Source organism: Petaurus breviceps, unplaced genomic scaffold (assembly GCF_028583685.1).
Source record: "Petaurus breviceps papuanus isolate PSGF00001 unplaced genomic scaffold, PetGlider_PUasm1.0 90510, whole genome shotgun sequence".
NCBI classification, from domain to species: domain Eukaryota; kingdom Metazoa; phylum Chordata; class Mammalia; order Diprotodontia; family Petauridae; genus Petaurus; species Petaurus breviceps.
The window spans coordinates 1316711-1343530 of NW_027187267.1; the positions used below are offsets into that span (position 1 = coordinate 1316711).

General features: G+C 42.6%; 1 long non-coding RNA gene and 1 pseudogene across 1 annotated transcript; one reads left to right on the forward strand and one right to left on the reverse strand.

Annotated features, from left to right (window-relative positions):
- The first annotated feature begins 1027 nt into the window (after positions 1 to 1027).
- Positions 1028 to 11445, forward strand: LOC138141912 (uncharacterized). The gene is made up of 4 exons (XR_011163304.1): positions 1028 to 1241; positions 2117 to 2319; positions 2404 to 2531; positions 11117 to 11445. It is a non-coding gene; the product is annotated as an uncharacterized lncRNA (long non-coding RNA).
- A 5588-nt stretch (positions 11446 to 17033) lies between these two features.
- LOC138141999 (soluble lamin-associated protein of 75 kDa pseudogene) lies at positions 17034 to 18260 on the reverse strand (annotated as a pseudogene).
- Between the last annotated feature and the right edge of the window lie 8560 nt (positions 18261 to 26820).

The window sequence follows — 26820 nt, forward strand, 5'->3', positions numbered from 1 at the left end:
ATTAAATTTGCTCCAGTAGAAGACCCTCTTCCCGCATAAAATAATAATACAGGGGCGGCTAGGTGGCGCAGTGAGTAAGAGTACTGGTCCAGGAGTCTGGAGGACCCAGGATCAATTCTGGCCTCAGATACTTAACACCCACACAAAATAACTGGCCCTGTAATCTTGGGCAAGTTACTTAACCCCAATTGCTTTAAAAAAATAAAAATACAGCTAAGACTTATTATGTGCCAGGTACTGCGCACTTAACAATTGTCATCTCATCTGTTCCTTGTAAACCTGGGTGGTAAGGGCTTTTATTATTATGCCTTTTTACAGATGTGGAAGTTGAGGTTAACGTTGACCTGCCCAGGGTCACACAGGAGGTGTTGAGTTTGTATTTGAACTCAGGCCCAGGAGTCTATCCTCTGCACTACCTAGCTGCCTCTGAATGGTTCTTTTTAAGTTTCCAATAGTTATGTAACAGTTCTGAGAGGAAGGGTCTTCCAGCGAAACCCCAGACACTCAAACACAAAGCCGTCTTTCCCCTCGCCACTAAGAAAAGTTCGCGCATGCTCATTAAAGGGAAGCGAGGTAGCACTTCCCCCACCCCACAAATAAACAAACCACAAACACAAAACTGCGCATGCTCCCTAAGACGGAGTCTTGGTACATGACTGACAGTAATTCTGTCAGTACCTCAGTACCTAGAGAGGCCCATATTTGTCTGGTGCAGGGAGTTGGGGCGAAAGTCAAAGGCAGGGACGGTATTTCTAGCGCTTAGAAACTCTGTCCCTAAGCCAATTCCCTTCTCATGGTCCAGGTTCCCTTTCTTCCAAACCACCCAAAGTAATGGGCCACCCAGACGAAAAGGATCCACCCCCTCCACCACCTCCGATTGGCCCTTTGGGTGAAACTTCCTGAGCCTATTGGCTCTATCACACTTCCATCAACGTTGGAACAGGCGATGACTCACTCTGGTGAATACCGGAAACTCGGCAGGAGGCATTTTGGGTATTGTAGTCCCTAAGGCAGATAAATTGGTTTGCCTTCCTCCTTTCTTTCCCGCGTCTTCTAGAAGAATGCCTTTGCGCTTGTCGGGGTAGAACGGGATTCCCGTGCGCGGGCGAGGGGCGGGGCGTTTGTTTCTAGCTCCCTCGGGACTAGAGAACGCAGGGGTCTATAGGCTCTCTAGGGTTTGGAGATCTTGGTGCCTGGGTTCAAATTCTGACTCCAAGCCCTTATCTACTTTGTGACCCTTGGTGAGTCGCTTCCCAAGAATCAGTTTCCTCATCAGTAAATTAGCAAGAACAAGTTCAAGAGGAATGTGCATGTTAGATCTTTGTAGAAATGCTAGTTTTCAATTAATGGATGGATCATTCATTCAGCACACATTTAAATTTATTAAGCACCTTTTGGTAGGAACTGGGGGAGGGAGACACGACAGAAGAACCTCCCCTCCCCCCCCCCCTTCCGCTTTTAGTTGTTCAGTTGTTTAGATCGTGCCCCATTGGGAGTTTTCTTGGCATAGATACTGGAGTGGTTTGCCGTTTCTTTCTCCAGATAGTTTTACAGATGAGGAAACAGAGGCAAATTGAGTTAAGTGACTTGACCAGAGTCACACAGCTAGTATGTATCTAAGGATAGATTTGAACTCAAGAAGATGAGTCTGGCTACAGGCCTGATACACAATCTACTGTGCCACCCCTCCCCCCCTTCCCCCCCCCCAGATAAAAAAGAATCCAGCCTACAGTTACCTGTGAATTAAGGTGTACAGAATGTTTCCCCCACACTGGCCCTGTGAAGCAGATAGTTTAAGTATTATCTCCACTTTATACATGGGGAGGTTGAGGCTCAAGGAGCTTAAGCATTAACTTGCTCATGCCACCTAGCTAGCCAGTGTTAAAGCCAAGACCCAGACCTAGGTGTCCTAGGTTAGGCACAACTGCTTGTGGGAGCTTATCTCTTCATTGTGTTCCAGAATTAGAGGGAGGAGGATCACACATATAACAGGGGTGGATGGATAGATACAAAGATCTAGGTCCATGCCCCATTCCTCTGATACATACATACATGATGCACAAAAAGTGTGTGACCCTGGGGAAGTCACAGTTTATCTGGTCTCTGTCACCCCCAGGTGCCCAGAAGATGCAGTTTCCCAGAGATGCAACAAGAAAACCTACTTCAACTGGAGGGCTAATGATGGCAACTACTCTTAGTCTGCCCAGCTCAGGAACCTTTAGATTTCATAAGGGGCCTCCGGTTGTGAAGGTGGAAGTCGACTCTCTTCAGTGAACCAGCTTCAGTGACCAAAGATCCCAGCCTTGGGCTATTTCCCTGGTAAGATTGGGCCCCAAGTCCCTAAGTGGAATCTGGGATTTTTGCTGTTGTTGGTTGTAACTTGAGCTACATTCCACTTCACAGGTGAATCAGGAAGCATTTATTAAACACTTTCTATGTGCCAAACACTGTGCTAAGCCCTGGGGCTGCAAAGAGAGGCAAAAATGTGGTTCCTTCCCTTGGACCACATGCAAATAACCGGAATAATACAGGTAATAATAATAATTAAATTAAATAATAATTAAAAATAAATAAATAAAAATTAAGAATAATAATACAGGGTAAGTGGGAGATAATCTCAGAGGGCAGGGGTTAAGTCAGGGCTATTGAGGCAGGCCTGCTGCTAAAGGTAGGTTTTGAACCCAGTCTTGAAGGAATCCAGGAGGTAGAGGTGAAGATGGAGAGCATTATGAGCATGGAGGACAGCCATGGTATGGAGTTGGCCAGTGGAGAGTTGTGTTCTAGGCACAGCCAGAAATCCAGAGACACTGGATCATAGATGGTGTAGGGAAGTAAAATATAGGAAGACTGTGAAGGTAGGAAGAGGCCAGCTTTGTGGAAGACTTTAAAATCCAAACAGGGAATTTTGTATTTAACTATGGAGGTAATAGGGAACCAGGACAGTCTATTGACTGGGGGTGTGCATAAGGGTTGTTATGGTCAGATCTTCCATTTAGGAAAATCACAATGCCAGCTATGGAGAATGGATTGTAGCAGGAAGAGACAAGTCAAAGGGGAAAAGCTGCACTGGGGTGGTGGCTGTGTGAGTAGAGAGAAGGGTATGTATATGGGAGATGTGAAGGTAGAAATGACAAGATTTGGTGATGGATGAGATATGTGGGGTGAGTGTGTATGAGACAAGGTTGTACACCTGGGTGTCTGGGAAGTTAATGGTGCCCTTCACAGTATCAGGGAAATTCAGAAAGAGGAAAGGAAGGGGGAAAAAGATTTCTTTGGACATGTTGATTTTGAGATGCCTATGGGACATATAGTTTGAGATAGTCAATAAACATTGTAGGCCTGGAGTTCCACAGAGTTTAGGGCTGGTTATAAAGATCTGAGAATCTTCTGCATAGAGATGATCATTGGACCCTTGGGAGCTGATGAAGTTACCAAGTGGAGATATTATATAAGGAGAAGAAGGCCAGGACAGAGCCTTGGAGGGCAGCCACGTCTGACCTGCATGAAATTCCAGCAAGGAGATTGAAAAAGGCAGTCTCAGGTAGTGGTGGTGGTGGTGGTGGTGGTAGCAGTAGCAGTAGTAGTAATAGTTAACATTCATATAGCACTTACAGTGTGCAAGGCACTGTGCTAAGCACTTTACATTATCTCATTTGACCCTCACAACAACCCTGGGAAGTAAGTACTGTTACTGTTATTTCGCTGATGAGGAAACTGAGGCAAACAGAGGTTATGTCACTTGCCCAGTGTCACACAACTAGTCAGTATTTGAGATCAGATTTGAACTCAGGTCTTCCTGAGGCCTGTCACTCTATTCACTCTGTCTCTTGGCAGCCCTGGGAAGTTTTGGAGAGAGCAGGGTCACCAAAACCTAGAGAGAAAAGAGTGTGCAGGAGAAGAGGGTGATCGGCAGGATCAGGGACTAGGGAGGACCATGATTGAGGAAAGGCCGTTAGATTTGGCAATTAGGATCAGTAACTTTGGAGAGAGCAGTTTCAGGTGAAATAAATGAGGCTGTAAACCAGACTGCTGAGGGTGTGGAATCAAGTGGCAGCACTGACTGGATAAGTTTTTTGAGGAGGTTAACTATGAAGACGAGGAGAAACCCAGGATGATAGCTCACAGGAATGGTAGAATCACAGAAGGGATTTCTAAGGATGGAGGAGACACAAGCATGTTTTTAGGCAGCAGGGAAGTGGCCAATAGACAGGGAGAGACTGAAGATTGGGGGGAGGGGGGACGATAGAGGAAGCAATCCCAGAGCACTTGGTTCTGAATGCACTGCCCCATGAGCTCTATGATTGGACATGGCAGCATCATCCCAAAAGAGCAGTGGCTTTCATGGAGCACTTAGAGAGAGCACCTAGGAGGCCAAGCAGCAGGTTAGAAATGAAAGTCATGGGGCGGCTAGGTGATGTAGTGAATAGAGCACTGGCCCTGAGTCAGGAGGACCTGGCTTCAAATCCGGCCTCAGACACTTAACACAAGAAACTAGCCATGCAACCTTGGGCAAGTCGATTAACCCCAATTGCCCTGCCTTCCCCACTGCAAAGAGAAAAAAAAAGGAAAAGAGAAAAAAAAAATAAATGGAAGTCAGTCCATACCATGACTCAGATACCCCTTGCATAGGTGCCAGTGTTCTCAGAATTGAAGGGATAATAAAAAAGAAATGGAAACTACAGTTCCTGCTGTTGGAAGGCACAGATAGGAAGAATGCTTGCCTAGCAACCTGTAAACAAGTTCCCAGATCAGAGTTGGGTGGAGTCAATTTAGGGTAGACCTCTTGGATGGATGCTGTTCACAAAGTTACAGAATGTTATAACTGGTTGGGGCTTTGGAGAGCACCCAAGTCCAGCCCCTTAATTTTGCAGTCAAGGAAACTGAGGTCCAGCAAAGGGAGATAACTTACCTAAGATATTTTGAGGAGCAGAGCCAGAATTGGTTGATTGCCTGCCTCCAAATGCAGCATGGAGGAGAGGACAGGAGAAGCAACTTGGTATTATGGCCTTGGAAGATTGAATCATGGGGTCCTGCTACAGGATCAGAAAGGAAGAAGGACCCTCAGAGGGGTTTCCTCACCTTTTTTACTGGAGAATGCTAAGGACAGAGAACAAAGCAGAATTAGTGAAGGCTGATCCTTCACTAATCATGTTATATTCAGAGATAGGGACCCTCAAGGCAAACTAGAATTTCACGTTTGGGGTGTGGTTGTTCCTGTTGAAGAAGGTGGGACCCAGCTCTGGTTCAAGCCCTAATCTCATTTATGTTTCTTTCTTCCTCAACTGGGTCAGCCACAAAGATATCCACTGAAGGGAGGAGCCCCTGAGATAGGAAGATGGCAGCTGCCTTTCTTGTTGCCTGGAGGCATATCTGGCCTTGCTCTGTTCTCATCCCAGAGCCAGGAATCCCTGTTTCGGAAACTCACCTATTCTCTAAACATCTTCTACTCTTGGCCTTTCATTCTCATATAAGGGCTGCATGTAATCCAAAAAAGCATGGGAGATTTGAGTTTGAGTTAGGGCTCAAGTAAAACTTACTATCACCTGACCAAGGTCAAGTAATTTAACGTTTCTGAACCTTAGTTTTTTCATCTGTGAAATGGGGATAAAAATATCCACTCTGCTTACCTCACAGTTCTGTTGTGATGCTCAAGTGAGATATTATGTGAAAGTAATTTGTAAATTGCAAATTCATTAGGAACAAGTTAGCCAAGTTTGGAGAAGGTAGTCACGAGGTTAACAGTATGATGATTTTGGATCATAGCAACTCTCAATGACAGACGTTTAGGTTGGGGTGGGGGTTATGAGTATGTGTGATTTGCTTCAGTTGAAGTAGTATCCATATTGATAACATTACAGGTCCTTGCAAGACATTATTATTGCTAGAAGTAACATAATGATTTATATTCCTATAGCACTATAAAATTTGTGTGAAGTCCTTGGTCCTCTTTGAAAACGAGGGACCAACAATGAACTAAAATTTGCAAAAAAAAACCATTTCTTTTAGTTACCCTTTGAGGGCAGTAGGTGGAAGCTTGGTAGTGAAATGAATGAAACTTTGAGCCTGGAGTCAGGAAGACCCAAGTTCAAATTTGGCCTCAGACATTTACTGGTCATATGACCCTGGGCAAGTCACTTAATCCTTTTGCCTAGGTTTCCTCATCTGTAAAATGAGCTGGAGAAGGAAATGGCAAACCACTCTAGTATTTCTGTCAAGAAAACCCTAAATAGGGTCATGGAGGGATGGGCACAACTGAACAAGAACTGCAAGGTCAGTAAGTGGGTATCATTGTTGCCATTTTCAGGTGAGGAAACAGAGGTGAAATGACTTCCCAGGATTACATATTAATAATAAGGGACAGTGACAGAATTTGAAGCCAGATCTCCTGGCTCTAGGCTCACTATTCTCATTGCCACACAGTAGTCATAGCCTCACTCTCCACCTGAGATTATAATGGGAAAGCCTCCTCTGCCTCAACCTGAGTCCAAGGGACGTTTTTCCTGAGGTAGGACCTCCTGAGGGGATGGCTTTGTGTCATCTTGGATGCCAGCATGCTTTGAAGTGATGACCCTGTACCTTGAGAGGTTATGGTTTTGCACCTTTAGGTGCAGGTACATAACCTCAAAGCATTCTGAGAAGGAAAGACTTTCAGGAGACCATCTCTCAGTAGTCAAATAGAACCCACTCCTGGGTTGTGAATGCTCTCCTGAAAGCCTTTCTATTCCAGTGTGTTTCCATCATAGGTTTTTACGTCAATGAGTTTCTATTTAAGCACCCACCATATGCCCAGCATTTTGCAAAATATGTTGTCTCAGTGAAGTTTAAAGTCCAGTTGGAATCTGTGTACATGAAATAGATAGAGACCAGTACTGGGCAGTACAATAGCAAGTAGGAGGTTGTAGGCTGGAGACTTTATGGGATAGAGACCATACATGCTGTAAGAATTCAGGGAAGGAAGATGGGAAATGTGAAGGAGGGGAAAGAGGTCTTGGAGTCTAGTCTCATTCTCATCTCTAGTTAGTTATGTGACCCAGGGCTAATTACCTTACCTCTCTGAGTCTCAGTTTACCTATCAGTAAGATGGAGATGATGTCATTTTCTCTATTCTCCATCTCAGGATGATTGTGAAGGAAGCACTCTGTAAACCATAAAGGGCCCACTTAAAAGTCTGTTGTGGTTATTGGAGCAGGTAGTTGGTGGAGGAGCATCAGGCCTGGAGTCAGGAAGACCTGAGTTCAAATGTGGCCTCAGACACTTATTAGCTATGTGACCCTAGGCAAGTCACTTACCCTGGCTTGCCTCAGTTTCCTCATATGTCAAATGAGCTGGAGAAGGAAATGGCAAACCACTTCAGTATCTTTGCCAAGAAAATTCTGAATTGGGTCATGAAGATATAACAGAATTGGATATAACAGAAATAACTGAAGAACAGCATTGTGGTTATTGGAGAAAAACAGGAGGGCATGGAATTTGAAGTGAAAGTATGGCAGATGTTGGGAATAGCATTAGCAAAGATGGGCCTGAGTGTGAGCCATGGAAAGGGAATTTGAATCAACAAACAAATGTATAAGGTCTGCTAAGCCCAAGGATCTGTGCTAGGTACTGGGGATAAAAAGACAAAAAATGACAGTCCCTCAGTGTAGTGCTTATGTCATGGAGTTGTCCTAAGGATCAAAGAAGAACATAGATATAAAGCTCTTTGTAAACTTTAAAGCACTGTATAAATGACAGCTGTTACCCTTGAGATTTCAGTTTAGTAGAGAAGATAAAATATGTGCGCAAACAACTATAAGCACAAGTTAAAAAATGAATACGTGCATAGTATATATCTGATTAACTAGAACCTAAGAAGTTTAAGGAGGAAGAAATCGCTTCTAGCTGGGCAGGCAGGTAGGGTCCGAGATGGCTTCATGGAGGAAATGGCTCCTTGGGCCTTGAAGGAAGGGAAAGATGGCAGGAGGAAGAGATGGGGAGGGCTGACCATGGGAGACAGCATGTAAGTGGCAGAAGGTGGGATGATTGGGAAAAAGGAAATAGTCCATTTGGCCAAAATGAAGGATGCTTATAGATTTAAATGGCTTCAAGGGTAGCTTGCTGACCGTGGAGCACTTTGAAGGCCTGGCCAAAGGTTGTGCTTTTTTGGGATAACAGTGGGGAGCTATTTTAGGTGTTGGTTCAAGGAACAGGTCTGTAAATTTCCAAAGCATGGGGCCCTCAAATGAGCTGCAGTGTAGGTGAAAAGGAAGGGTTTAATGTGAGAGATGGGCAGATGGGAATCTCTAGGACTTGACAGTTAAGTTGGGGTGGGATGTGAGGGAGTGGGAAGATTGCAGCCAGACTCCAAGTCAGAATGGGAAAAGTTGGAAAATGGGAAAAGAAAGGGAAAGTTAGGAGGAGGTGAAGATTTGAGAGGGATATGAAGAGTTGGCCTTTCCGGAGAAGTTTTTGTCCTGAGAAGTAGTGCAAAATGAGGCTAAATGAGTAGGAGATAAGGACGACTGGAAATGGAAGTCCTTGAATGCCTAACTGAGATTCCAGTCAATGTTAAGTAGGATTAGCTAGGCAGTTTGTTCTGGTGGATAGAGAGCTGGCCTCAAGGTCAAGAAGATCTCAGTTCAGATCCCTGCTCTTGCACATACTCACTTTGTAATCCTGGGCAAGCTTATTTAAGCTCTCAATGCTCACAAGCAGCTCTAGGACTGTCTGTTGCAGAGCTGGAGCTGACCTCCATTGGTAGAGACAGATCCATAGTTCCTTATCTGAATGGAATCACAAATCTGGTTTCCCCAAAAGCCACCAAAAACACCCCTGCCTTACCTACTTACCTACTTCATGGTTTGTTTTAAGGATCAGATCAATCAAGCAATCTATAAGGGCTGATTTAGTGCCCTGAGGATACAAAGAAAAGAAAAGAAAAGAAAAGAAAAAAAGTCTTAAAGGACTTAAAGGAGCTTACATTCTAATGGAGGGGACTACCTGTAAATAAATAGGTTTATACAAGATACATGCAGCGTAGGTGGAAGATAAATTGAGACTGGAAGGCTCTAGCTCTTGGGGATGATGAGAGGCCTCTTGCTGAAGGTGCCATTTGAGCTGAATCTTGAAGGAAGCCAAGCATTTTAAGAGGTAAAGGTGAGGAGAGAGAGCATGTTAGGTATGGGGGACCATCAGTGCAAAGGCTATAGGAATGTTCTGGGTGAGGAAAAGCAAAAGGGCCATTATGACTGGATTGTAGGGTGTTTTTGGAAGGGAATAAAATGTAAGAAGACTGGGAGGTTGGAAGGGACTGGGTAGGGAAGTTTTAAATGCCAAATGGAAGACTTTATATTTGATCCTAAGGAGCCACTGAAGTTTATTGTTTAGAGTGATAACTTTAGAAAATTCACTTTGGCAGAAGATAGATTGGAGTGGGGAGGGAGTGGAGGTAACTGTGCTTATCTGATTTTACAGAAGAGTCACCAGAGACCTAGAAGAGGAAAGAGCCTTGTCCAAGATCCCCCAGAGCCAACACTTATTAGGGAATTATTGCTTTAGGCCAAGTGAGAAGTGAACAGAGCCAACACTTATTAGGGAATTATTGCTTTAGGCCAAGGGAGAAGTGAGGAGGGTTTGAACTAGCATAGTGGTTATGTAAGTACAGGGAAGGGGATGTATTTGAAAGATGTTGTAGAGAAAGAAACAACAAATATGGTCCGCTCATTGGATATGTGGGGTAAGTGAGGATGAGGTCCCTAAGATAAGGCTCTGAACCCTGGTGACTGGTGGGATGGTGGAATCCTTGACAGTAATAGGGATGCTTAGTAGAAGGGTGAGTTTGCCTGGCCTGGGGGAGGGGAGGAGATAACAAGCTCTGCTTTGGACTTGTTGAGCTTGTGATGGCTTTAGGACTTCCAGTTTGAAGTGGCCAATAGGAAATTAGTAAGACAGTTAATAATAAAGTCATTCTTGCTATTCTTGTCAAAGAGATAGAGAACTGTGGGCTAAACACTAATGTCATTAGGTGGATTCAGAATTAGTTGAATGGCTGAAATCAAAGTGCATCTTTGTCATTAATGGTTTGTTGCCATTTTAGAAGGAGTTCTCAGGTGGTGTGTTCCAGGGAAAGGTATTTGGCCCTGTGCTCTTTAACATTTTTATTAATGACTTGGAGAAAAGTCTAGATGCATCCTTTTACCAATTTGCTGGTGATACCAAATTAGGGGAGAAAACTAAACTCACTGGATAGCAGGGTCAGAATCTAAAAAGATCTTGGTAGTCTACAAATTGTTCCATATCTAAGAAGATGCCGTGCAGAAATTTTTATTGATGCACTTTGCTTTCATATCAGTTTTATTTTCCGTTATAACAAATAACAAAGAGAAATAAAAACAGGTCAACAGCCAGCCAAAAAATCAATCAAGTTTAATAGTTGTAATGTTAATGGCTTTTAAGATCTTCCCCCTTCCCCACCCATTAATAGGCTTCACGTGGAGCCCATTAAGGGAAGCTTGCTTGTAGGAAGGCTTTCCCACGTTTTGCTAATTTCTAATTAGCCACTGAGTCCTGTGGAGCTGATGCCTTCTGATTAGGATATTTCCTAGCCATCTGATCCTGGGCAAGTCACTTAACTTCTGTTTGCCTTATTTTCCTCATCTGTAAAATGGGGTTAATAATAGTACCTACCTCCCAGGGTTGTTGTGAAGCTCAAATGAGATAGTAAGTGTACAGTGTCTGGCACTTAGTAAATTCTACATAAATATTAACTGTTATTATCTTATTGATAACTTGGTTCTTAAGGAAGGTGAAATTTTATATGGATAAATGTAAAAGTTTACACTTGGGTTAAAAAAAAAAACAACTTCACATATGCGAGATAGGGGAGGCATAGTTACACAGTAGTCCATCTGTGAACTATTTGGGAGTTTTAGTCGTACCTTACAGGTATTTGTAGCATGAGCCAAAGTTTGGGTTAGTCCAGTAGGTTCAGAGGTTTTTTTCTGTTTTAAAAAAAATGCAACAGGCACTCATGGGCCACAAAATCCAATTAAAACTGCTTTAATAATTGAAATTTAAAATTGTATAATAGATGAATAAAAAGGATATAAAAACATCTCCCTTTTTTCATTTACTGATTCAGGAACAGAAGGAAGCAACTTGAAGGCAGTTGGAGATCAGGACAGATTCCTGACAACCTTTCCTACCTTTATGCAATTCCAATTTTGATCAAACCACCAGGTGTTTTGGGCTGAGCCATGGAATGGAGCCAGTCAGAGGACCAACTGTGGCTGCAATAGTTACAACAGTCCTTGGAGCCCACTCAAGACCCCTACCACACCCCCATTTCCCACCCCTTGATGACAAGGTCCCAGAATTTTCTAGGCGATCTTTCACCAGTAAAAATGACAAAACAGCTTTCAGACATGGGGGAGGAACTTAAAACAAATGAAAATAAATGAATTTAAATAACTCTTTTGATATAATGGGAAAGTGATAGCAAGGACAATTCGTAAAAATTTTCTGGGATAAAATAATCATAATGTCCAGGAACAGCACCCAGAGGATCAGGTTGGTCAAATGAACGAAATACATGACGTTGTCAACAATTCTCATCACAAGCTAGTTCACCATATGAATTAAAACAGCTAAGAGATCATAGACCTCTAACCTGTAACCTGCCCTGGAGGCTAAGTTAATACCAAGACTCACCTCATACTTCCAGATACAGAGACTCACTGTTCCAAAGCCTGCCAGCCACAACCTCCCTCTGCTGGATCCCCATTGTGTAGATAATACTAAATTTTGGTCCCTTTGGAGATTCTACTGAAAGATTTCCTCAGTAGTTATTCCATAAACATTCCCCTTTGCCTTCATCCAAAGACTTAAAGTCAGCATAAAACAGGCCAAAAGATCTTTTTCCTTGCCAGTAAATTCCTAGTCACCACAGTTATAAAAAGGTGTTTTTTTTTAACCTTCCCTATACCATTAAAAAGCAAAGCCCTTCCCAGTAATTGGCCTTTTGTTCCCCTAAACCCTTCCTAGGAAGGAGCTTTTGAAGCCATCCCAGGGTAAAGGGAACCTGCTAACAAATGAGGACATGACTTTTTCTCTAGTTGCCCCCATATAAGGGGGCAAAAATCTTAAATCTTGAGTGACCGTGAACAGAAGATAGAATAAGGAAGGGCAAGAGGGGGTCAGCTGAGACTATATCCAAAAGTAATCCATCCTGGTCAGGCAAGTCCTTCTGAAGGGTAGATCCAAGAACCCACTGGAGTAGAAAGCATTCTTCCATCTAAGGGTAGTGCTGTTTTATTGGAGCCACAGCATCTGGAAGATAGGATGCCTGGCATTGATAATCAGGGGTCTGATGACAAAGCTGTTGTTTTAAAAGTCTGTTCCATGACACCAGCTACCTAGGGATGATATGGAAGATTGAAAGCCCGGTGAATATGGTGATGATGGGCCTAATCCCAGACCTTCTTTACAGTAAAATAGATCCTTTGATCAGAGGTGATACAAGGAGGCCCATAGGGAAGAGGAATATGTTTTATAAGGGAAAGGGAAAGCCTTGATACTGGCTGCACAGTAGCAGGCTTAGCTGGCACTGCAGTCCCATACCCTGAATAGGTGTTGACTATAGTGAGGACAGATCTTTTGTCCTTAGATAGAGTGAGAGGGCCAGAATAACAATTTGTCAGAGACAGGCTAAGAAGAGCACTGTTGAGCAGAAGGGGCTGTATCCTCTGTTTAAAGGGATGATATGGCCTCGTGCCAAGCACAACAGAACAGAACATTCTGGCCCCCACATCTAGATTAATGATAACCCCAACCCCCTGCCTCTCATATTCTTGTGCAGACATCGGCCTGCTTCCTCGGTTTATCAGTGGGTGTATGATGTCTCCAGTGAGCACTTACACGACCCACAAACTATTGTATGCTGCTAGGAGCATCAGCAAAATTCTTCCATTTGTCCTGACCCCAAAGTGGAGAGTCTTTAATTGTCTAATTATGTCTTCTCTCAGGCCTAGTCCACTCAGCAAAACCCATAGCCACTGGCCAGGCATTAATTCAAATACAAATTGTATCTCCTCCATCCCTCCAAGCTCTTTCTCAGGCCAGCTGTGCAGTTTTTAGCTCAGTCCAGTGGGAGGACTGACCAGGACCTCCCTTCCTTGTGAGGATCAACTAAGGTAATTTTGTAAATCTACAAGTGCTTCATAAATGTGAACTACCTTTATCAGATTTGACAGAAGAGTCAGCTGAGACCTAGACAAGGAAAGGGACTTGTCTAAGATCCCACAGAGCCAAGACTGAACCCCAGGCCTTTGGTTCTGTGTCTAGTGCTTTTTCTTAGTAGTTGATTTTTATTTTGCGCTTATGTTCTCTTTGCACCCACAAGGCTGCCTCCAGGTCCCATCACAGCTCTGCCAGGCAGCAGCTCAGTAGTAAAGGTGCTGTGTATGTTACTGACCCAGGCCTCAGGTCTGAGACACCCTTCTTTATAGCATAGAGAAAATATTTTTGATTTCCTCAGGCGAATGCCCTTCTGGCCTGTCAAACTCAGAGCCCCTAGCCTGCTTGTTAACTAATGTTTCTCTGACAAAATATTCCTTGTCAAAATGGAGTGATTTTCCCCTGACTAACTAGAAGAGGCAGTTATTATATAGCGGAAAGAGTCCTGAATTTGGAGTTACAAGACGTGGCCTTCAGTCTTAACTCTGTGGGTGACAACCTTTCCAAGGCTGAGTTTCCTTATCTGTAATATGAGGATAGTATTACTCAGCAAACCCCCTTATCTTCTCAACTTCCCTATTTCTCTGGAGGGCACCACCACATGTCCAGTCCCCAAGTCACATGTTCGGTGTCATTCTCAGCTCCTCACTTTTTACCCTGAATATCCAATCGGTCATCAGGTCTTGTCAGTTCTCTCTCTGCAACAGCTCCCACGTTTATCCCCTTGTCTACTCTCACAGCTCTTACCCAGGTTCAGGCCTTCATCACCTGGTGATCACCTGGATTGCTTCTGTAGCCTCCTAGTTGGTCTTCCTGTTTTATGCCTTTCCCTTCCCCCTTCTCTAGTCTGCCTTCCATATTGCTGCTAAATTGCTATTCCTCACACACAGGTCTGACCTTAGCCCTCCTGCTCAACAGGGCCCAGTGGCTTCTTGTTACTTCCCAGGATCAACTATAAATTCTAGCATTTAGAGCTCTTCAGAGCCTGAGTCCTTCCTATAAATTCAAAGCACAGGGGATGGCCTGTACAGTGTCAAGGAGACAAGATGGAATATCTAATATGGGGAACAACCAGAGGCTAGCGTGTCTGGAATGTAGACTCCATGATGGAGTGGAATCTGCAGCAAGCCTGGAAAGGTGGACTGCATGAAGACCTTGAAGGCCCAATTCCTCTGTGTGGCTTTTAAAGCCCTTGACAGGCTCATTACAGCTTACATTGCCAGGCTCATGGCATGCTCTGCACCTCCAGAGCTACTCCATCCCGGCCTAAGTGGCATGTGTGCTGTGCCCCATACACAATATCATATCCCACTCCCTTGTCTTTGTGCCCTGGCACAGTTGTCCCTCAAGCCTAATTTCTCACCTCTACTTGGGACAGTCCTCTTCTTTGAAAGCTCAACTCAAGTAATACAGCCTATAGAAAACCAATTTTTTTTCTCTCCTCATGAAGTTTCTAGTGCTTTTGTCCTAGGAATTTATCTGTATCTTGTGTTAATTTTCTGTTATATCCTTAACCCTCTTTGAAGGTATGGACTATTGCCTCTGACTTTGTATCCCCAGGGTTTAGCCCAGTACCAGCCATAGAGTAGACAGTGAACAAATGCTTGTGGAATGGGTAGCTGACCACAAGATTATGTATATAAAGGATTCTCTTCCTTCCCCTTTGCTCAGTGCCACTTTTTAAAAGAAACTATGCCTTTTCCCTACTTTTTTCCTCTCTGAATCTTCTCTTATCATTCATTCAACTATTTTAAGGACCTACTCTATTTTGTAGTGTAGATTTGAACAAATTTTTTAAACTCCCAATCCCAAGTCATTGATGGAGTTACTCTTTAGGCCTGGCTATCTTTCCCACCCACTTTAATCCCTTGCCTTCCTAGGAATATAGTAAGATATATAGATCTGTGGGTTATCTGTGCATGATAAATAAACTCAGGGGAGCTGATATCAGGTCCCTGAGAGAATGTGCAGAGAGAGAACACTTAGGACAGAACCTTGGGAAATACCCAAGGGGGCAACTTTTTGACTCTCTGGACTTCACCCTTCTGGATACCACCTGTATTATACAGCAGTGTAGGGGCTGGGTGATGAGCCAGCAAGAGATTGAGAAGGAGCCATCAGACAGGTGAGTGAGAAGGCAAGCAACAGTGTCAAATGTGGCAGAGAAATCAAGTATGAGGATTGATGGGAAAAAAAAAAACCAACAGCCCACATTTGGCAATTTTTTCTACTTTTCCTTTCCTCTCTTCAGAATCCCTGAATAGGGGAGGGAGAGGGTCCTTTGATCCAACTGGAAGAATCCCAAAGGAGGCATATATACCATCCCAGAATGCATACCCTTAGGGAAATCAGAATCTGATAGGAGAGACAGGGATAAATGCAGGAAAATATAGCCAGGATTGCCTAGGTCTGGGTGCTGAAGGTCTGCAGCGTGGCCAATGTTAGATGAATGTAGTCTGGAAGAACTCAGATGTCCTAAGGCCTAGAGTCAAAAGACACCTCACAGATCATGTAATGGAATGAACTTATTCTGCAAGGGAAACTGAGGGTCAGTGAGGTGGAGTATCTTGCTCAAGGTCCCAAGACCTGGGCTGGAGTCTTGACTCTATCCTTGAAGAGATTTAACCAGTCGGAGCCTCAGTTTCATCATTTGTAAAATGAGGATAATGCTACTTGGTTATCTGTCTCCTAGGACCGTTGTATCCTTGCTTTGTAAAGTAGAGTGGATGGGGATACCCCTGCTCTTCTATTCCAGCATCTGGGCCCTGGGAGACAAGGGCAAGGCAGGGGATGCTAGGCTGAGTACAATTGCCCTAGAAGTAGAATGAAGGGCAGTGGAGGGCAAGACCTGGTGAGAATTAGGGTGGCAGGTTTCCATGGCTAGAACAGGAAATCTGTGTTGTATGTGCATATTGGAAGATGGAGGAAAATCCATTTAATAGAGTGCCTAGAAGATATGACTGGTGGAAGAGCAAACCTCCTAGAGAGAGAGTAAATGCCCCAGCTGCTCTCAGCTGGGCCCTGCCCCATAGCACTCAAACAGCAGACCCTGGTGAGTTTTGTTCTGTGGGAACACGAGAAACATCTTTGGCCTCACTCTCCGAGGTGTTCATTAAAAGTTAGCAGAATTGAACTGAATTCCCTTTCCTTCCTTGCCAAACCCTGTGGGTGTGCTCTAGTCCAAAGACTATTAAAAATAATTGAGTCACTATAGAATTGGAGGGAATGCTTTGTCATGGATGGTGAAAAATAATGGCTTATATTTCAGGTGTCACAATTCAGCTGGTACTTCCTCTATGAAGCCTTCCCTCATCTTTCCCCATACACTACCCAATCATTAGTGATCTCTTCCTCTTCAGTTTTCCTTGTACAACCTACCTGTTGTGGCCCCCAGGTGAATATGAACTTTTGGGGGGTAAGGACTGTAAACCTTCTATATCCCATAATCTAGCAGAATGCTTTACAAATAATAAATATATAATAAATGTTAAATTGAGTCAGATTTAATCCTTTACTAAAAAGATTTCAAAGCAGTTTCTTTCCATGAGGTAGGCACTACATATATTATTATTCCCATTTTACAAATTAGGAGATTGAAATTTAAAGAGATTCATTGATTACCTTAGGACAAGTGATCAGTAAGAATCAGAACAAAGACTCAAATCCAGGTAATATGGCACCAAGATAAGAACTTGTTCTATTATACTAGACAGTAATTGACTGAGAGGCAAAGGATATGGGAACTTTAAAAAAAAATTTCTTCACTGTATTTTGTTAAGAGGAGTAAAATAATTTTGACTTTTATGTTGTGGTCTCGTACCTCTTCATCTTCTTTCTTCTCTGACTGATTTACTCAACCCTTGTGTTTCTAGGATGTATTGTTCTTTGTCTTTTTTTTCCTGCTCAAAATCAACCACACTTTCATCTGGTTCATCTTCAACTAACTCTTCTGAGCTCTCAGATGTATATGCAGTAGATTCCAGTCTGCTTACTGGAGCCCCAGATGAAGCCTGGGAGGAGTTTTCATCCACATCTTGAGGAGGGTTAATTTCTGAATCATGAAGCCTCTTTCCAATTTTTGGATGCTTCAGATTAGTGCTTCTTGTTTGAGTCCTTCATATCAATATCAAGTCCTTCAGATATACATTGGTGTCTGAGATACCTTTTTCTCTTACAGGATCAACCTGCATTTCGTTAGGCTGGTTTTCTCCACATCCTATTTCATCTTTGGGAGTAGGTGTAGAGTCACAGTCTTCAAATTGTAAGTTTTCTCACTTCATTCTGAGAAACCTCTGCTCATCTGAATACTTCTCTCTGCAATGCACCGGTGATGGGTATTCTCTGATGCTACTGTCGAGTTCCTTCAATCTCCCAAAGAACATCATGATCCCTTGGGTACTTCTCAAAATACTGTTTACAAGCTGTATGCATAAAAGATGATAGTGGAGAGCATAAACCAAGTTTGTCTTCTGTAAAGGAATCAATGAAGTCTTCTGGCAGCAGTAGCCCCAAGTCTTTTCCATGATATTTCTTTCTTACAAACATTGTGTCAAGCACTGGAAGCTGGTAACTGAGTAAGATAGGAGGTACACATGCTTCCTGTAGGTTTAACTGAATAAAATCCAATGGCTTCAACTTTTTTCCACAAAATTTTAGCATAAGCCATACTGCTATGGCATAGGAAGGGGACCTCATTTCTTTCCATTTCATGTTTTCTATGAATAATGCAATTCAAAACATACAGCACCACTCTCTCCTGAAGAGTGCTCACCTGCTAAAGCCCATCTCTAGAAGGGATTGATGTTTTCACAATATCATCAACAGCCTACCACTGATCAGCAAGGTGCAGAGCCATAGCTGTGAGTGAATCCTCTGGTGCTAAAAGAGCAAGAATTTTGTGGGTCTGATCACCACCATAAAGAAGGATGAAGCCAACAGTTGACAGACTGATTGGAATCAGATTATTGAGAAAAAGAAAATGTTCTGGGTTCTCTGGATCTCCACATCTGAGATCTAACAAGTAATCTTCTGCAGAACTTTCTAATTCTTCATGACTATGGTCATTCAGCATGTCCACAGGAAATACCATCCCCTCAGCTGGGCTCACCCTCTGGATGCACAGGAGAGGAGCCAGGGGGGTATGTTTTTTTTGAATGGAGATTTAGAAAAAGTAGGGCCCCCTGGAGGTATAAGAATATAAGAACTGTCCTTCTGAGTCAAAGCTGGGGTCTGTCCAGCTTAGTGTTCTGTCTTAGAGGCACCAAGACATCTGTTGTAGAAGACATGGTTACTGGAGGGATTAGTGCTGGACTAGGTCTTACTTCAGCTTTTTCTTTACATCCCCATTAATTAGCATAGTACCTGACATGTAGCAAGCTCTTAATGAATGTTTATTGCCTCATTGAAGGTAGAAAGCACAAAATATGACAGTTGCTGATTAAATGAAGTGAGGAAGAAAGAGGCATTTGAGGATATCAGGTTTGAAATGTATAACAAGCAGTCAGTTTTGCAGGACCAGAGCTCCAGGGGAGCTTGGAGTAAGATATATAGATCTGTGGGTTATCTGTGCATGATAAATAAACTCATGGGAGATGATATCGGGTCCCTGAGAGAATGTGCAGAGAGAGAACACTTAGGACAGAACCTTGGGAAATACCTTTTTGATTCTCTGGACTTCACCCTTCTGGATACCACCTGTATTATATAGCAGTGTAGGGGCTGGGTGATGAGCCAGCAAGAGATTGAGAAGGAGGAGAGACATCAGACAGGTAGGAGAGAAGTGAGTGAGAAGGCAAGCAACAGTGTCAAATGCGGCAGAGAAATCAAGTATGAGGTTTGATCTAGAGTGTGGTGTCTGTTTTGTAATTTTAATTTTTATTGCCCATTCCAATTTTTTCCTTCCCCTTAGTCCTTTCCCCGTCCATTGAGAAGGTAAGAAATGCTATACTTTATATATATGTAAAGTCATGCAATACATATTTCTGCATTAGCCATGTTCCAGCAAGCATGAATGCTAAATAAAAGAGGAAAAAAGCTTCAGTTTGTATTCAATTCATCAATTCTCTCTCTTGATAACATTGTTAAAATGCATAAATTAGGAGCAGCTAGATGGCACAGTGAATAGAGCACTGGCCCTGGAGTCAGGAGGATCTGAGTTCAAATCCAGCATCAGACACTTAACACTTACTAGCCATGTGACCTTGGGCAAGTCACTTAATCCCAATTGCCCTGCCTTTCCCCCTGCAAAAAAGCAGCAAAAAAAAAAGCATAAATTAAAATACATAGGTTTACAAAAAAGACCAATTATAATGAAATATAGTTATCAAAATATACTTAGTTTAAAAGATATATTTTTAAAAGTTCATGAACCCACAGTTATGTCCCCTGGAATCTAAAGGCCCTGGGGCGGCCCAGTACCCCAAGGTCTGCCTTGCAAATTCGTCTTCTCTTCCTCCTCTTTGAATATTACCATCACCAGGACTTTGGGGCCCAGTTTCCTTCCTGTTTTACTTCCATCCCTAGGTACCCAAAGCCTCATCACTTGTAAGTAGAAGAAGCAAAAATATAGTTGATGGAGGAAAGATAGAAGGGAAGAAGGAAGGAGCAGGATGGTGGTTCTATTACAGGATTTTCTACTTTGTAGCTAAAGTCATAGTATGGTAGAGAGAATTTAGACTGTAGAAAGACAGGGTGCTGCCGCTAGCTACCTGTGTGACCTTGGGCAAATCTCTTCATTTCTTCAGATTTGTTTCCTTGTCTATTGAAATAGATGTTCTTCATCATTCTTACATCTAAATCTAAGCCCAGTAATGAAATCTCTGGTTCAAAGGGTATGGGCATTTTAGTTCCTTTATTTGCATAATTTCAAATTACTTTCCATGGTAGTAATATCATTTTACAGCTCCATTAACAATATATTAATATATATGCAGTATTTGTAGGTGATTTTTGCCCAGAGTCACACAGCTAATAAATGTCTGAAGACAGATTTGAATTCAGATCTGACTCTCGGTCCAGTATTTTGTCCATTATGCCACATAGCTGAATCTGACAAGGGCTGTCAAGAGTATATTTCCCTTATATTTTACACATCTAATCAGAACAGCTTTAAAATAAAAAGGAGGGAGAAGCAGAAAATTCCTTGTTTGTCAACCAAGCTAGATACCTTTGAGAATATCTCTAAGGAAGGAAGATTAGCAGTAAAGATAATCATGAGTTCACAGGAGACAAAATTCATAAAAGGAATGAATAGTAAAACCTGTACCTCAAATGTCTTTATACAAATGCTCTAAATTAAGGCAACGTATAAGAGAAACTAGGAGTCTCTGAAGTATAATGAGATTTGGTAGGATGAAACCTATGACTAGAATATGGTTCTGGATATATATCTCTTCTCAAAAGAAATAGAATATGTAAAGTAGAATAGGACTGATGTGGATATGAGGGTGGTAGGTGGTGAGGGTGTAGCATTTCATATTAAGGAGGTATACTAAGAGGAAGAAATTCAGAATTCAAAGGAGAAACATGGTGGAAAAGTATTTGAGTAAAGACCAGTGGAGAAAAAAACAGGATTTTATCATCAGAATATACAATAGAGTAGACCAATGGTGTTAAACTCATATAGAAAGGGATCCCTGATGGTGCTATATTGACTTAGAAGGCCACAAATTAACATTATGTTGTATTGTTTTTTATTCATTTTCAAAAACATTTTCCAAGTACATTTTAATCTGGTTCTACTGGCTTGCCACCCACCTCAGCCAGGGCTGGGAGTCTGACATCCCCCCATAGACAACTTGATCAGAGAGAGGAAATAGATAAAGAGATTAAAAAATAGGCCACAACCCTATCCTAGAGATAAGATATAGTAGGAATGGAACACTTAAATTATCTTTTTCCCGTTTCTCTGCCAAAAGCAGAGTAGCTAATAGCTTAACTTGTCTCAATGATCATTTCATTCCTTAAAAGGCAAAAAAAAAAAAACAACAGAGAAAATTCTTCCTTGGCTGTCACTAACGTGGAAGAAAAAGTTGCTGAAATAGAAATGATGGGAGTCCTGAAGGTAAGTGACCATGTATTCTCAGTGTTTTTCATAGAGGAGAAGAGGGTTCAGACAAAGGGGATAGGTATAATTCCCTATTCTGGAGGGTCAGCCCAACTTAGATTTTGTTTGTTTTTTTTAGCTTTTTGGAGGGCAATTGGGGTTAAGTGACTTGCCCAAGGTCACACTGCTAGTTTTTGTGTTAAGTGTCTGAGGCCGCATTTGAACTCAGGTTCTCCTGACTCCAGGGCCGGTGCTCTATTCACTGTGCCACCTAGCTGCCCCCAACTTAGATTTTTTAAAAAGATATGTGGAGGAGCAAGGAATGACGATGAATATAGGAGAGATGAAGCTTAGAATAAACCGAGTTTAGGGGTAGGTGGCACAGTGAATAGAGCACCGGCCCTGGAGTCAGGAGGACCTGATCAAATCCGGCTTCAGACACTTAACACTTACCAGCCATGTGACTTTATGTAGCAGCAAGGACCCTAGCATACCGAGGATGCCTGCTAGCACATGTTCTTAGATCTCCTTTTCTAAAGGAAAGCAACTCAAAAAGGGTTAACAATCGTACTTTAATCAAACATATATCATTTACCTAGTTCAGGGGAACAAGTCAACACCCTGAACTTCAGAGAATACAAACAGAATGCAAACAAAAGTTATAAGCAGACAGAGAAACATATCAGCAGACAGGCTTCCATCCATACCTAGTTAGTTAGCACCAACACCTGTGTTTTCAAAGGGGGGTGGGGGAGTAACTAACTAGCCTCCCACCACAGGGTCCAGGTGACCACATTCAGCCTATTAGGGGGCAGAGTATATTTTCAAATCAGGGAAGGTTCTCAGAGTCACTTAAGTCTATCAAAGGGCCTAGAAGCAGGGAAGATCTTCAGATTCCCATTCCTATAACACCTTGGCCAAGTCACTTAACCCCAATTGCCCTGCCCTCCCCTCTCCAAAAAAAAAAAGCAAAAAAAAAAAAAGAATAGATTGAGTTTAGTTAGAGAAGACTTGGAAAACACAAAGGGTTTGGGGCTTTCTTTCTACTTATGTTGAGGGAAAAGGGAGGATCAGAGAAGGGCTGGTGAGATGAGGCTGCTAAGCATGAGCTGAATGATGAAAACTGAAGCAGAGCTGCTCAATTTCTATTTGGATTTTTTTTTCCTGCCAAGAAAAATCACCTTTACCAGGGAGATGTCAGAAGCCAAATCACTAATGGGGAATTGATAACCAAGAAAATTTAAGGAGATTTCTGAGAGCACCTTCATCTGTAAATTTGATAAACCTGCTATCTATGCCTTTATCCAAGAATTGTTTTTGATGAATTCAATCACCAGATGAACTACATCCTTGATGCTCATTCAGTCAATCAACATGCACTGATTAAACACCTACAAAATATGTATTAAATAAACATTAGGGAATTTCAAGAGGGAGACTCTAGCCCTGGAGGGTCAGAAAAGGCCTTGTGTAGATGATATGTAAGATGAGCTTTGAATGAAATTAGGGGAGATCAGGGCAAAAAGACAGCACATTCTACGGCAGGGCAGGAGGACAGCCTTTGTGTACAGTCACGGAAACTGGGAAGAGATGGACAATCAGGTGTGTGTGAGGAGCAGCAAGAAGGCCGCTTCGGTTGGACCATTTATGGAGTGTGTAAAGTGGAGTACCTTTCTAGTAAGCCTGGGAAGGTAGTTGGAGCCAGGCTGTGAATGGCTTTCATAAGACTGACAGAGATGATTGGTGTGCCACAGCCACTGATGAATGAAGACTGGGGAGAATGGGAGAGGCTCTGCAAGATTACAGAAGGGCTATAATCCTGATTTTTCATAAAGAAAGGAAACAAGGAAGAGAAAAAGTCTGCGAGCCAGAAACCGGTGAGCTTGACTTTGATTTTTCAAAAAATTCTAGAGTGGATCCATAAAAGAGATGGTTAACAAAAATCTAGAAGAGGAAGCAGTGAGCACAGAGTGACAGCCTGGCTTCATCAGGAATAGGTCATGCCAGACTAACCTCATTTCCCTTTTTGTCAGGCTGACTAAATGTAATAGATCAGGCCAATACTGTAGATTTGTTTTGTATCCCTGTCACACATCATGGTGAAAGGATGTGATTTACCTATATTTTAGCAAAGCATTTGATAAAGTTGATCTGATGCTGTTCTTGGGGAGAAGATAGAGAGATGCGGATTATATGACGAGACAATTAGATGGTTGGATGGATTGACTCAAAGAGCCATTATTAATGGTTCAGTGACAGGTTGGCAGGAGGTCTACAGTGGATTGCCTCAGGGATCCATCTGGGCTTGGCCCTGTGCTGTTTAACATTTTTGTCAGTCTTGGATAAAGGTGTAGATGGCAGGTTTATCAAATTTACAGATGACACAAAGCTGGGAGGGAAAGCTAACACAATGTATGACAGAATCAAGAATATCTTGACATCTAGAGCATTGGCCTGAATTAAATAATATGGAACTCAGTAGGGAAATTTTTTCTGTTTTTTTGAATAACATTTTATTTTTTCCTAATTATATGTAAAAACAAACATTTGTTGTTTGTTTTTTTTTAAAGTTTTGAGTTCCAAACTCTCTCTTCTTCCTCTTCCCTCTCCCTGAGACATTAAGCAATCTGACATAGGTTATACATGTGGAATCATGTAAAACATTTCCATCTTAGTCATTTTGTGCAAAAAGACTCAAACAGAAAGAAAAAGAAAGAGAAAGAAGGAAGGAAAGAAAGAAAGAAAGAAAGAAAGAAGGAAAGAAAGAAAGAACGAAAGAAAGAGAGAGAAAAGGAAGAGAAAGGAAAAGAATTCTTCAGTCTGTATTCAACATCAATTCTTTCTCTGGATGTGAATAGCATTTTTCATCATGAGTCCTTTGGGATTGTCTTGGTTCATTGTATTGCTGAGAATAGTTAAGTCATTCACAGTTCTTCATCACATAATGTCAGTAGGGAAAATTTTAAGTCTTACACTTGAAAAATCAGCTTTACAAGTACAGCATAGGGGAGGCCTGGTTAGATAGCAATTCATCTGAAACAAATAGTTGGGGCATTTAGTGGACTATATATTCAGTATGAGTCTGTTCTATGATGTGGCAGCCACAAAAGCTAGTATGGTCTTGGGCATCATTTCCAGGAATAAGGAGGTAATTGTGCTTTAGGCTCCCTACTGGTCTGACCATATCTCAGGTATTGTGTTCAGCTCTGGGCACTGCAGTTTAAGATGGAGGGACATTGATAGCCTGAAGAGTGTCCAGAGAAGGGAAAACAAAACCTTGAGTCTGTATCAGAGGAGCATCAGTTGAAGGAATTGGAAAGCAGTGGGGCACATAGCAAAGAATACTAGGTGTGGAGCAAGATGACCTGCTTCCAAATGCCAGCTCTGCCACACCCTGTGTGGTCTTGGGCAAGTCACTTATCCTCTATAGGGCTCAGTTTCCTCATCTGTAAAATGAGAGGGGTGGATTAGATGGCCCATGAGGCCAGCCCCAGATTGATGATCCTGTGAAATATCCTTCCTGTGTCATGCCTGCTACAGTCTGTGGTGTTAGTTACCTGAGGGCACTGTGTGGTTAGGTGATTTGTTCACATTTACATGGCTATGATGAGACTGGAACTTAGGTCTTCATGAGTCATCTATTATGGAGAGACTCAGGGAGACAAGGACATAGAGACAGATGAGTCAGATGACCTGATGTGTGTGTGTGTGTGTGTGTGTGTGTGTGTGCTTGTGTGTGGTGTTATATCTGTACACATACACACTAATCTCCATTAGATGTACTTCAACATATACTTGGCTAAAAAAGCCATTATTCCAGTTTCTTAGGAAGAAATCCAAATCCTGTTCTCAGGTACCCTTTTTTAAAATCAGCTGTCCACTTTTTCTACAGAAGCTCCTGCCTTCACTTAGCAGAATTAGTGCATATGTGACCTGCCTCTTTACACTCTTCAGTGTCATGCCCATCCAATGATGTTTTCTGGTGTATTGGTCCTCACACAAAATATCTAAGCAGACAGTGGATAGCCCTGACCTAGGAATCTGGAAGACCTGGGTGTACATCCCACCTCTGATATGGTTGTATGTCCCTAGACAAGTCACTTAACCTCTTGGTGCCCCTGGCAAATCTCTAAGAATAAAAACTGCAGTGCAGGGGCTTATCTTTATTGGTAGAACTTAGTCACTGAGAGCTTCCTACAGTGATCACAATTGCGGCTCCCGGCTTCCACCTTCCCCAATTCATGTAAAAGGGGACTCTAAACAAACTTTGGAGCTACAGAACCCACAAAACGACACAGAGAAGCTAACCTCTCGCTGAGGACAGCCTGGTAGGCTGGCAGGAATCTGCCAGCACAGCGCTGTGGAAGCCAAGCCTAGGCCTGCATGAGCTGGAGGTTTTAGCCCCAGGGTGGGCCCAACCAGGCACTGTTGGGAGGGACTGCAGATCACCAGCAGCTGTGGTAATTTCCAGATTTATTAACACATAGATGCGAAAGACAAAGTGAGAGGTCAGTGCAGTATGGACTTTGGGACCCAATAGTTGGGAGTGTGTAGGCTTTTGCCTCAGAACGAGAAGCCACTGAGGGCTGTGGTGCAGCCGCTGCTGCCATGTGGCAGCTTCAGCTCCTGGCCTGCAGAGTGTAGGGGGACAAAGCGACCAGTCTGAGGAGTACTCGCTCTTGCTTTAACCTGCTTGGATCTGGATTGTGGTCTAAGGTGGAGGTCCTGGGGTGTACGACCAGCTTACCAGAGCATGTGGAGGCTTCAGCAAGGGCTCCTAACTAATACCTCTGGCAGCTGAGAAAACCCCAGCGTTTGGGACGGAAGCTCCCCTGTCTGGTAGCAGAGTCCTACTGTGGCAAAAAGCCCAAAAGTTAAGTAATTTGGGTGGCAACATGCTCAGGCAAAGGAAACAAAGCAAACAGAAGAACCCAACATTAGACTCTTATTTTGGGGACAAAAAGGATCAAAGCATGGAACAGGAGGAAGACAGTGAAGTCAGAACTCCTGCACCAAAAACATCAAAGGAAAATATGAGCTGGTTACAGGCCATAGAGGACCTTAAGAAACAAATAAGAGTAGTGGAGGAAAAATTGGGAAGAGAAATGAGAACAATGCAAGAAAATTATGAAATGAGAGTCAACAGCCTGACTGAGGAAAATAACACATTAAAAAACAGACTGACTCAAATGGCAAAAGAGGCTCAAAAAGGCAATGAGAAGAATGCCTTAAAAAGCCGAATTTGCCAGATGGAAAAAGAATCTCAAAAGCTCAATGAGGAGAATCATTGCTTAGAATTAGATTTGAGCAAATGGAAGCAAATGACTTTATGAGAAATCAAAATGCTTTAAAGAGATCCAAACAAATGAAAGACACCTTTTAGGGGCAGCCAGGTGGCACAGTGAGTAAGAGCACTGGCCCAAGAGTCGGGATGACCTGGGATCGAATCCAGGCTCTGATACTTAGCACCACACCCAGAAATAACTGGCCGTGTAACCTTGATCAAGTTACTTAACCCCAATTGCTTAAAAAAAAACAAAAACAAAAACGAAAGAATAGAAGGCAAT